Source organism: Ursus arctos, unplaced genomic scaffold (genome assembly GCF_023065955.2).
Source record: "Ursus arctos isolate Adak ecotype North America unplaced genomic scaffold, UrsArc2.0 scaffold_3, whole genome shotgun sequence".
Taxonomy (NCBI): Eukaryota; Metazoa; Chordata; class Mammalia; order Carnivora; family Ursidae; genus Ursus; species Ursus arctos.
The window spans coordinates 90,015,672-90,029,397 of record NW_026622985.1 but is presented as its reverse complement, the minus strand read 5'-3'; the positions used below and the strand labels follow the sequence as shown (position 1 = coordinate 90,029,397).

Below are 13,726 nucleotides of genomic sequence, written 5' to 3'. Positions count from 1 at the left end.
GAGAACATAACAAAACAACATGCTATTAGATAAATTTAATGAATACCAGCTACATTTCCATCATCGCTAATAGAAAATATAATTTTCTGAAAGTACATCAATTAAAAATAAAATAGAAAAACATAAAATGCTTTAAGAATAAATTTTATAAGATATATACAAGACATGTATGCAGATAATAAAAAACTCTTGAAATGCATCTAAGGGAAACTGAAATAAGTAGAGAGCTATGCTTAGATCCATGGCTAGGAATAATCATTATCAGAAAAATATTAATTCTTCCCCAACTGATACAAGAGTCAAAGCAATTCCAAATAAATTCCAACAAGACTTTTTCATAGACCTTGACAAGTTGATTTTAAAATTTATTTTAAAAAATACATAAGTGTTCCTGCTTAAAAAGAAAACATGATTTGCCTACCCTCTCAGAAATCACAAATTATAATAAAGTCATAATTATTAAGACATTGTGGTATTGGTCTATAATAAATAAACCAGTGGAACATTACAGAGAGTCCAGAAACATGCACAGATAGAAGAACTTTGATAGATGACAGAAGTGGTGTTACAGATCATTGGAGAAAGAAGGAACCATTAGATAAATTATATTTGGATGTTCAGCTTACTATGTTAAAAAAATGAAACTGGATCCCTACTTCACATCATTCACAAAAATCAATTCTAAATGATATAAATATTTAAATATGAAATCAAAACTTTAAAGACTCTAGAAATGAAGAAATATCTTTCTGATCTTGTTGTCATAAAGGGTATTTTCAACTAGGCACAATACCCAATAACCAGAAATAAAGATTGATAATTTAATTGTCAAATTGAATTATACTCAAGTTAAGAACTCTTATCAAAATACACCATAAAGAGAAGATCCAGCCACAAACTGGAAGAAGGTATTTCCAACATATGTAATTGACAAAAGAGTAATAACTAGAGCATATATAGAAGTCCTACAAAGCAATTTTTTTAAAGATTTTATTCATTTATTTATTTATTTAACACAGAGAGAGACAGCCAGCGAGAGAGGGAACACAAGCAGGGGGAGTGGGAGAGGAAGAAGCAGGCTCCCAGCTGAGGAGCCTGATGTGGGGCTTGATCCCAGAGCCCTGAGCCAAAGGCAGACGCTTAACGACTGAGCCACCCAGGCGCCCCATACAAAGCAATTTTTTAAAAAGTCATGAAATGTTCAAAAAACATGAAAGAGAATTTCCCAGGAGAAACACTATTAGCAGAAAGAGGAGGGTGGAGAAGGAAAAGAAAGAGAAAAAATTATGCCAATCATCACTACTAATAAAGATTTAAAAATTAAGAGCATAATAAGAAATTTGACACAATCAGCAAAATAGTAAGAATGTTTGACAATAGCCAATGTGGGAAAATGCTTATAAATTGCTGGAAGATGTGCAAAAGTGAACATTTGCATCCTCTATTATCCAGCAATTCCACTCCTAATTACATACTCTAGAGTTATCTCCCAAGAGGTATAATTGCAGGTACACACCAATATGTATATACACCAACACATATATCTGTATTTAGGGAGCCTTGGAGCCTTGGAACAGAGTGGACAGGTCCCCATTACTTACGGTAAGAAGCAGTGTGCTGCCGTCAAGACCCACTGAGGCGCGATCAAAGTCCCCACACAGGACTGATAACTGGAATCCAGGTAAAATAAGTAAAGATGATGATTTAACCCTTCCATGTCTTCACTAACATATGAAACAACACCTGGAACAAAGAGAGAAGAGAATCAAAGGATATAACCTATCTGACTAAAGAGAACTCAGGGTGCTTATGGAGATTTCAGGATGCCAGTATCAGATAATATCAGTATTTACCACTCATTAATCACTTAGCCCCTAACTCTATGGTACGAGAGAATCATAATGTACAAACACTGTACTAAACACTTGATGTACTTTTTAAAATTTTTTATTCTTAAAAGAAAAATAAAAACTATGGGGTGGATAAATTTTATATTATTTTACAGATTAAGAATTTATTGGAGAGGGGCGCCTGGGTGGCACAGCGGTTAAGCGCCTGCCTTCGGCTCAGGGCGTGATCCTGGCATTGTGGGATCGAGCCCCACATCAGGCTCTTCCACTATGAGCCTGCTTCTTCCTCTCCCACTCCCCCTGCTTGTGTTCCCTCTCTCGCTGGCTGTCTCTATCTCTGTCAAATAAATAAATAAAACCTTTAAAAAAAAAAAAAAGAATTTATTGGAGAAAATGTCTTTTCCACATTGTATATTCTTGTCTCCCTTGTTATAGATTAATTGACCATATAATTGTGGGTTTATTTATGGGTTCTCTATTCTGTTCCATTGATCTCTGTGTTTATTTTTGTGCCAGTCCTGTACTGTTTTGATCACTAGTTTGGGGTATATCTTGAAACCCAGAATTGTGATGCGTCCAGCTTTGTTTTCCTTTCTCAAGACAGATGATACAATGGAATATTATGCAGCCATAATAAAGGATGTGATAGTGCCATTTGCAACAAAATGGATAGACCTAGAGGATATTATACTAAGTGAAATAAGTCAAACTGAGAAAGACAAATACTGTATGGTTTCAATCATATGTAAAATCTAAAAAAACCCAAATGAATAAACAAACAAAAATCAGAAACAGACCTAAAAATACAGAGAACAACCTGATGGTTACAAGAGGGCAGGGGGATGAGGGGATGGGAAAAATGGATGAAGGGGAGTGGGAGGTACAGGCTTCCAGTCACGAAATGAATAAGTCATGGGAATAAGAGGCACAGCACAGGGAATACAGTCAGTAATATTCTAATAGTGCTGTATAGTGACAGATGGTAGCTACACTTACAGTGAACATAGTATAATATATAAACTTAACGAATCACTATATTACACACCTAATATTAATGTAACATTTTCTGTCAACTATATTCAAATTTTTTTAATTTTAAATAATTTAACATTAGGACACTTGAGGCCATACAACTAGTGAATGATGGTTGGTTCAAGGATTCAGACTTCAGTCCACCTGATTCCAAATTCCATTTACGCACTTCTCATATAGTACCTCCCTGCTTCTCCTCACCCTCTTTGCTGCTTTCCAGAGTGGCTTAGCTCATTTCTAATCTTCCAAAGGCTTAAGGATTCTTGGCTCTATCCACAGTCAAGCAATGCAGCCTTTCTTACAACTCCCTGACTTTTCCTACTAGTCGAATGCAGGTATGCTCTGAAACTAGTCATCATGACTCCAGCAGGAAAAAAAATTAATTAATTAAAATTGCAACTTTAATTCTGGCCTAAGAATATAGGGAAAGATACTTTGCACAGACACTTAAATATAGTACACCACTTATCCTCTGGGAAAAGGTGCCTCAATTTGAATTCTGGTTGTATCCTTACTAGTAGTATGAACTTGAACAAATTATGTAAATCTCTATATCTTAATTTCCTTACTTGTACACTAAGATCATTAACAACTTCTTTCCTAGGGTTGTTGTGAGAATTACATGTGTTAATATATGTAAATGGATTGGAAGAAAGTTTGGTATATAATGGGTGTTCAGTAAATGCTATTTCTTACCAATGCAGTTTGAAGTACATTTTTATTTTGAGAAAGTGCAAAACAATGCTCAGAAAGAGACACAGACAAAGCCTTTTCATGACCCCCAAAAGGATCAATATCAGATATTAACTGATATCTCCTTTCTTTACATTATTGCTATTTCTTTACCCATGACATCTCTATTTTAATCCTCCACCTCCTAAATAAAACTTCTGAGATACCCTCTTCTTTTTTTTTAAAGATTTTATTTATTTATTTGACAGAGAGAGAGAGACAGTCAGCGAGAGAGGGAACACAAGCAGGGGGAGTGGGAGAGGAAGAAGCAGGCTTCCCGCTGAGCAAGGAGCCGATGGCGGGCTCGATCCCAGCACCCTGGGATTACGCCCTGAGCCAAAGGCAGACACTTACTGACTGAGCCACCGAGGTGCCTCTGAGATACCCTATTCTGAACTGATTCCATTTCTCTAACTCCATCTTCAGAATTATCCAGCACAAGCTCAAACCCTGTAAGACACCCCTCCCAACTCCCCCTTACTGGGGCACTTCTGAGGTTCTCTGGAGTATGTTCTCCCCACTGCATAAAGCATAAAACCTTCACTATTTTCATTATTGCTGTGTTCTTGGTGGCATTTGGATGGTGGGTTCAACAAAGCAGACTAAATCCTGCTTTCTGGGGCACCTGGGTGGCTATCAATTAAGCATCTGCCTTTGGCTCAGGTCATGATCCCAGGGTCCTGGGATCAACCCCCAAGTCAGACTTCCTGCTCAGCAGGGAGTCTGCTTCTCCCTCTCCACTGCCCCTCCCCTCCCACTCTCACTCTCTCTCTCTCTCGGTCTCTCTCAAATAAATTAATAAAATCTTTTGAAAAATATAAATAGCAAATATGAACTATTGGGACTTCATCAAGATAAAAAGCTTCTGCACAGCAAAGGAAACAGTCAACAAAACTAAGAGGCAACCCACGGAATGGGAGAAGACATTTGCAAATGACATTACAGATAAAGGGCTGGTATCCAAGATCTATAAAGAACTTCTCAAACTCAACACCCAAAATACAAATAATCCAGTCAAGAAATGGGCAAAAGACATGAACAGACACTTCTCCAAGGAAGACATACAAATGGCTAACAGACACATGAAAAAATGTTCAACATCACTAGCCATCAGGGAAATTCAAATGAAAACCACAATGAATACCACCTTACACCAGTTAGAATGGCAAAAATTAACAAGGCGGGAAACAACAAATGTTGTTGAGCATGTGGAGAAAGGGGAACTCTCTTACACTGTTGGTGGGACTGCAAGCTGGTATAGCCACTCTGGAAAACAGTATGGAGGTTCCTCAAGACATTAAAAATAGAGCTACCCTGTGACCCACAGATTGCACTACTAGGTATTTACCCTAAAGATACAGAGGTAGTGAAAAGAAGGGGCACATACACCCCAATGTTCATAGCAGCAATGTCCACAATTGCCACACTGTGGAAGGAGCTGAAATACCCTCCAACAGATGAATGGATAAAGAAGATGTGGTACATATATACAATGGAATATTATTCAGCCATCAGAAAGGATGAATACGCACCATTTGCATTGACATGGATGGAACTGGAGGGGATTATGCTAAGTGGAATAAGACAAGCAGAGAAAGACAATTATCATATGGTTTCACTCATATGTGGAACATAAGGAATAGTACAGAGGACCATAGGGGAAGGGAGGGAAAACTGAAGGAGAAGAAATCAGAGAGGGAGACAACCATGAGAGACTATGGACTCCAGGAAACAAACTGAGGGTTACAGAAGGGAGGGGGTGGGGGGGTAGGGTGACCGGGTGATGGGTATTAAGGAGGGCACGTGTTGTGATGAGCACTGAGTGTAATATGCAACTAATGAATCACTGAACACTACATCAAAAACCAATGATGTACATGTGGTGGCTAACTGAACATAATAAAAAAAAAGAAAGAAAAAAAAGAAAATCTTAAAAAAATAAAATGATAAAAATAAATAAAAATTAGGATTCACAAAAAAAAAATAAAAAAATAAACCTGCCACCTACCATTTATATATATATAAATCTTACTTTCTCCAGTTTAGGAAAGGAGGCAGGAAAATATAAAATTATTTTTTAAGTTTTTATTTTAATTCCAGTTAGTTAACATACAGTGTTCTATTAGTTTCAGGTGTACAATATAGTGATTCAACACTTTCATACATCACCCAGTGCTCATCACAAGAGCTCTCCTTAATCCCCATGACCTACTTCAAGCATCCCCCCAACCCATCGACCCTCTGGTAACCATCTGTTTCTCTCTCTAGTTAGGAGTCTGTTTCTTGGTTTGCCACTCTTTTTTTTCCCTTTATTTGTTTTGTTTCTTAAATTCCACATATAAGTGAAATACGGTATTTGTCTATTTCTGACTGACCTATTTCATCTGGCATAATACTATCTAGCTCCATCCATGTCGTTGCAAATGGCAAGACTTCATTCTTTTTGATAGCTGAGTAATATTCCATTGTGTATAAATACACCACCTCTTCTTTACCCATTCATCAGTCAATGGACACTTGGGCTGTTTCCATAGTTTGGCTATTGCAGATAATGCTACTATAAACATTGGGGTGCATGTAGCCCTTTGAATTAGTATATTTGTATTCTTTGGGTAAATACCTAGTAGCACAATTGCTGGATCATAGGGTAGTTCTGTTTTTAACTTCTTGAGGAACCTCCATAGTGTTTTCCACAGTGGCTGCACAAGTTTGCATTTCCACCAACAGTGCAAGAGGGCTTCTTTTTCTCCACATCCTTATCAACACTTGTTTCTTGTTTTTGATTTTGGCCACTCTGACAGGTATGAGGTGACGTGACATTGTAGTTTTGATTGCATTTCCCTGATAAGTGAGGATGAGCATGTTTTCGTGTGTCTGTTGGCCATCTGTATGTCTTCTTTAGAAAAATGTCTATTCATGTATTCTGCCCATTTTTTAATTGGATTATTCATTTTGGAGGTGTTGAGTTTTATAAGTTCTTTATATATTTTGGATACTAACCCATTATCATATATGTCATTTGCAAATATCTTCTCCCATTCCATAGGTTGCCTTTTAGTTTTGTTGATTGTTTCCTCTGCTGTGCAGAAGCTTTTTATTTTGTTGTAGTCCCAATAGTTGTTTCCTTTTGGTTTCTCTTGCCTTAGGAGACGTATCTATAAAGTTACTACAGCTGATGCCAAAGAAGTTACTGCCTATGTTCTCCTATAGGATTTTTATGGTTTCAGGTCTCACATTTAGATCTTTAATCCATTTCGAATTTATTCTTGTGCATGATGTAAGAAAGTGGTCCGGGGTGCCTGGGTGGCTCAGTCGTTAAGTATCTGCCTTCGGTTCAGGGCGTGATCCCGGCGTTCTGGGATCGAGCCCCACATCAGGCTCCTATGCTGGGAGCCTACTTCTTCCTCTCCCACTCCCCCTGCTTGTATTCCCTCTCTCACTGGCTGTCTCTCTCTCTCTGTCAAATAAATAAATAAAATCTGAAAGAAAGAAAGAAAGAAAGAAAGAAAGAAAGAAAGAAAGAAAGAAAGAAAGAAAGTCAAGTTTCATTCTTCTGCATGTGGCTGTCTAATTTTCCCAACACCATTTGTTAAAGAGACTGTCTTTTTCCCATTATTCTTTCCTGTTTTGTCAAAGATTAATTTACCATATAGTTGTGGGGTGCCTGGGTAGCGCAGTCATTAAGCGTCTGCCTTCGGCTCAGGGCGTGATCCCGGCGTTCCGGGATCGAGTCCCACATCGGGCTCCTTGGCTAGGAGCCTGCTTCTTCCTCTCCCACTCCCCTGCTGTGTTCCCTCTCTCACTGGCTGTCTCTCTGTCACATAAATAAATAAAATCTTTAAAAAAAAAATTTACCATATAGTTGTAAGTTCATTTCTGGGTTACTATCCTGTTCCATTGATCTATGTCTACTTTTGTGCTGGTACCATACTGTTTTGATTACTATAGCTTTGTAACACAACCCAAAGTCTGGAGTTGTGATGCCTCCAGCTTGTGCTTTTTCTCCCCCCCAAGGCTGCTTTGGCTATTTGAGGTGTTTTGTGATTCCATACAAATTTTAGGATTCTTCGATCTAGTTCTGTGAAAAATGCTGTTGGTATTTTGATAGGGATTGCATTAAATGTGTTGACTGCTTTGGGTACTACAGACATTTTAAAAATATTCATTCTTCCAAACCTTGAGCATGGAATGTCTTTCCATTTCTTTGTGTCCTCTTCAATTTCTTTCAGAAGTGTTCTCTAGTTTTCAGAGTACAGGTCTTTTACATTTTTGGTTAGTTCTATCCTAGGTATCTTCTGGTTTTTGGTGCAATTGTAAATGGGATCTATTCCTTGATTTCTCTTTCTGCTGCTTTGTTATTGGTGTATAGAAATGCAACAGATTTCTGTATGGTGATTTTATAGCCTGTGACTTTGCTGAATTCATTTATCAGTTCTAGTAATATTTTGGTGGAGTCTTTTGGGTTTTCTACACAGAGTATCATGATATCTGTAAATAGTGAAAGTTTGACTTCTTCCTTGCCAATTTGGATGCCTTTTATTTCTTTTCATTGTCTGATTGCTGTGGTTAGGACTTCCAATAGTATGTTAAATAACAGTGATGAGAATGGACATCGCTGTCTTGCTCCTGACTATAGAGGAAAAGCTCTCAGTTTTTCCCCATTGAGGATGATATTAGCTGTGGGTTTTTCATATATGGCCTTTATGATGTTGAGAAATGTTCCCTCCTAGAAACAGACTCCTCTGAATGGTTAAATTCTCCTGCCTCATAAGGTACTTTACCAGGCTCTCATCTTCTAGCAGCCCCTAAGGCATTAGAGCTCAACTTTCCATTTGATCCAAGAACGAGTAGCCCCATCCTCCCCCACCCCAGCTCTTCACTTTTACAACTAAAAATGCCACGTAACAAAGAAAACAAACATAGAGAGACTCTGAATAATGGAAAGAAGAAAGTGGACTGCATAAGGAACCTGGGGACTTAAGGAACAACATAACACTAACTTCCCTGTATATTCTTCTTACATTTCATAGATCCAAGATAGGGCACTGGAGCAGAGTAGCCTATAATCCAGAACCACCAAAAAGCAAAGACAAAAACCAAAAAACAAACAAACAAACAAATTTAAAAAAAAACTCCAAGAAAAACCGCTACCCCTAGCCAAAGGGAAGGGAAAAGAATGGCCTAATACAAAGGAACTCTTTTTGACAACACCCACCCTACTCTAACCAAACAACAGTGGAAAAATGCCCACCTGCAATGGTTTCACCAAGGCTGAGTAGGGGGGTAACATTCCAGTGGAAGCAGGCAATACTCTAATTCTTCAACCAGGGTAGTATGAATGGGGCCCAGGAGAAAGCTGAGCCTCTGCACAGTGGCCAGGAGGCTAATGGAGACAGTCTGAGGCAAAGCTAACAGTACTCTGCTTCCCTCCCTCCACCACACACGGCCCTATATCCCCAGGACTCAGCAGGTTGTCAAGCCTTCATCATCATTTGACAACTAGACTGAACAAGACTATGTAAGGCAGAGCTACTCAGAACATTGCTTCCTCCATCCCCTGATAAATGGAGCACAGTGGGGAGATGAGTTCCAATTTCTACCCTTCAACATGGAAATGTGCTTAGTAAATGCAAAACTTCAATTCACTTTACCCCTTCTTGGTGTGAGCAGAGCCCAACAGGAAGCTAAGCTTCCACCCCTATTTAGTGGCAATAAGTGGTATGTGACAGAGCTCCACTTTCACCCAAAAGATGTCAAGTAGTTGAGGGGGAAGGCTAACTTCCATCCCACTCATATTCAATGAGGTACTGAGGCAGCACTCCTCTTCTGTTGGGATGGTATAAGCAGGTTCAGAGAGAGGCTAAACACTGACCTTCACCAAGACCTGCACACTACACCTAAATGGAGGTAACTGCCTGCTAAGAAAGAAGATTCAATAGGACCCAGAGTTTCAGAGTGTAATACCCAAAATAGCAATATCGAGGATCATCCATCATACCAAGAAAATCACAACTTGAATGAGAAAAAAAATGTGAATACTATAGGACTAAGATGACAGAATTGCTGACAGTGATTTCAAAGCACCAATCATAAGAATACTTCAAAAACAATACAAAAAAAAATACTAATGGATCTGTTGGCCATTTGCATGTCCTTGAAGAAATGTCTGTTCATGTCTTCTGCCCATTTCTTGACTGGATTTTTTGTTTTTGGGGGTTGAATTTGATAAGTTCTTTATAGATTTTGGATACTAACCCTTTATCAGATAAGTCATTTGCAAATATCTTCTCCCATTCCATAGGTTACTTTTTAGTTTTGTTAACTATTCCCTTTGCTATGCAAAAGCTTTATATCCTGATGAAGTCCCAATAGTTCATTTTTTCTTTTGTTTCCCTTGCCTCCAGAGATGTGTTTAACAAGAAGTTGCTGCAGCCAAGTTCAAAGAGGTTGCTGCCTGTGTTCTCCTCCAAGATTTTGATGCATTCCTGTCTCACATTTAGGTGTTTCATCCATTTTGAGTTTATTTTTATGTATGGTGTAAGAAAGTAGTCCAGTTTCATTCTTCTGCATACGACTGCCCATAGAATGAAGAATGCCTCTGATGGGCTTACTAGTAGATTGGACATGGCTGAGAAAAGAATCTTTGAGCTTGTAAATATATCAACAGAAACCTCCAAAACTAAAAAGAAAGAGAGAGAGAGAGCAAGAACAAAGAGTTAAAAAGACAGAATAGAATATCTAAGGACTGTGGAATAACTTTTTAAAAAATGTGTAACATATGCATAATGGAAATGCCAGAAGGAGAAGAAAGAGAGAAAGAAATGGAAGAATATTTGAAACAGTAAGACTGAAAATTTCCTCCAAATAAATGACATATATCAAAACACAGATCCAGGAAGCTCAGAGAGTACTAAGTAGGATAAATTTAGGGGAAAAAAAAAGGAAAAAAAAACTGCACCAAGGCATATCATTTTCAAAGATAGAAAATCAAAGATAAAGAAAAAAGTCCTGAAAGAAGCTCAAGGAAAGAATACCTTACCTGTGGAGGAACAAAGATAAGAATTACATCCAACTTCTCCTCAGAAACCATACAAACAAGAAGAAAGTGCAGAAAAATATTTGAAGTATAGAGAGACAAAAAACACCAATCTAGAATTCTGTACCCTGTGAAATTATCCTTCAAAAGGGAAGGAGAAATAAAAACCTTCTCAGATGAACAAAAATTGAGGGAATCTGTTGCCAGTAGACCTGCTTTGTAAAAAATATTAAAATAAGATCTTTAAGAGAAGGAAAATAATATAGGTCACAAATTTGGATCTTCATAAAGAAAGGAAGAGCCTCAAAGAAGGAATAAGTGAAAGTAAAAAACTTATTTTTTATTCTTTAATTGATATAACAGACAAGAGTTTGCTCAAAATAGTAATAGCAGCAATGTATTCAATGACATATGCTTACATGCGTATATGCTCATACACAAGGGAAATGAATGACAGCAATCATGAAAGGGAAAGGAGAGCGAAATTAGAATTATTCTGTTATCATAAGGTACCCACACTATCCATGAACTGGCATAGTGTTTTTGAAAGTGGACGAGGATTAATTGTAAATTTATACTGCAAACTCTAGGGCAACCATATAAAAAACATTAAAAAAAAAAGAAGTATAATGGATATGCTAAGAAAGGAGAGAGAATGAAATAATATAAAATACTCCATTAAAACCACAAGTGGCAGACCAGAAAGAGTGAAAGACAAAAATAGGAGCATAAAACAACAAATAGAAAACAATAGCAAATATGGTGGATATTAATCCAACTATGTCAACAATTGCTATGAATGTCAGTAGTATAAATGCACCAATTAAAACACAGAGATTGTCAGAATGAATCAAAATATAAGTCCAAAGGTACGTTGTCTACAATAAACCCACTTTAAATTTTTATTTATTTAAGTAATCTCTACACCCAACATGGGGCTTCCCTGAGATCAAGAGTCACATGCTCCTCCAACTGAGCCGGCCAGGCACCCCAAACGTACTTTAAATATAAAGACATACAGACCAAAAGTAAATGGATGGAGAAAGATATACCACACTAACACTAATCAAAGGAAAGCAGGAGTAGCTATATTAATTTCAAACAGAACAGACTTCAAGGAAAGTTATCAGGGACAAAGACAGGCATTATTACATTATAATAAAGGGATCAATGATCCAAGAAGACATAACAATCCTTAGTGTGCACGTGCATAATCACAGAGCATCAAACTATGTGAGATAAAAGCTGACAGACTAGAGAGAGAAACAGATAAATCCATTCTCCTACTTGGAGACTTTGACACCCCTCTATCAGGAATGGACAGTTTCAGAATGCAGAAAACCAATCTGGATACCATTTAAGTCCACAGCACCTTCAATCAACCGGATGTAATTGACAATTATAGACTGCTTTTGTAAAAACAACAGAATACACAGTTTTCTCAGGCTCACATGGAACATTCACCAAGACAGACCACATTCTGGACCACACAACACACCTTAACAAACTTAAAAGAATAGGGAATCATACAATTTCTGATCTTAAGCCACAGTGGAATTAAACTAGAAATCAATAACAGAAAGATAACTGGAAAATCCCAAAATACATAGAGATTAAACATACTTCTGAATAACCAATGGATCAAATGAAAAATTGGGCCTCATCAAAATTGGAAACAATTGCTTTATAAAAGACCCTCTGAGGAGAGTTTAAAGACAAGTTATAGACTGGGAAAAACATGGCAAACCTCCTAGCTGACGAAGGACTTATATCTAGACTGGGTACATACTCTCAGACTCAACAGTCAATAAAACAAACAATCTAATTAGAAAATAGGCAAAAGACAAGAACAAACCCTTCACTAAAAAGAATATCCATATGGTAAACAGGCACATGAAAGGATATTCAACATCATTAGTCACTAGGAAAATGAACATTAAAATTTCAATGAGGCATTTCTTTATACCTAGAGAATGGCTAATATGAAACATAGTGAACTTTGGTGATGACACCAAATGTGGCAGAGAAGTAGAGGAAATAGCTCATTCATACATTGTTGGTGGGAATCTAAAATGGTGCAGCCAATCTGGAAAACAATCTGGCAGTATAGTATAAAACTAAACATACAATTACCATACCGCCAGAAATTGCATTCTTGGACATGTATCCCAGACAAACAAAAACTTACTATCACAAAAAAACATAGCAGCTTTATTCATAAAAGCCAAAACCTTAAAACCACACAGATGTGCTTCAGTGGGTGAATGGTTAAACAAACCAGCTTGCATCCATACCCCAGAATAATAGTAATAAAAAGAATAAACTGTTCATATACACACAACTTGGACAAATCCCAAGGGAGTTATGCTGAGTGAAAAGATCCAATCCTAAAATATAACATAGTGTATGATTCCATTTCTGTAACATTCTTGCAACAACGACATTACGGGAATGGAGAACACGTTAGTAGTTACCATGGACTAGGGAAGGGGGGCGGTGTGGAGGAGGGAGAGTGTAATGGTGTGTCCACAGAAGGGCAACAAGAGGGACTCTGCGGTGATGGACTGTTCTGTGTCTTCAAAGTGGTAGTGGATGCACACACCTACATGTGTGAAGTTGTATAGATTTAAATACACACACGTAAAAAAAGGGGAAAGCTGAATAAACCAAATCATGCCAATGTCAATTTCATGGTTTGCTATCTTTTCGTGCCATAGTTATACAAGATGTTACCACGGTGGAAACCAGATGAAGGGTATGTGGTACTCTATACATTTCTTGAAACATCCTATAAATGTATAATTATTTCAAAATAAGAATTTTAAACCAAAAAAGGCAGTTAGAATTCTTCATAGTTTTGTCTTTTACATATTTCCATAAACTCTTTTCAAGTAATCTTTTCCACTCATTCCTACAAATTCAAATCCTGTCAAAATTCCCAAATTCCAAAATCTGCATCCCAGCTCAGACCCCTGTCATGACTTTCTGACCTTTCTATTCAGGTGGACATCTCCATTTGATGTCTCAAAAGTACTTCGAACTCAGTAAGTCAAAAAAGTAACCCGTCTCCTTCCCC

The 13,726-nt window shown here is 37.5% G+C and overlaps 1 protein-coding gene across 1 annotated transcript in view; it reads right to left on the bottom strand.

The window, feature by feature from the left end:
- Positions 1–1,665: 1,665 nt before the first annotated feature.
- Positions 1,666–13,726, bottom strand: part of SSBP1 (single stranded DNA binding protein 1) — a 103,349-nt gene continuing 91,288 nt past the window's right edge. Inside the window, exon 8 of the mRNA XM_044388821.3 lies at positions 1,666–1,743. The gene's annotated coding sequence lies outside the window, so the exon portion shown is untranslated. The remainder of the gene's footprint in view (positions 1,744–13,726) is intronic.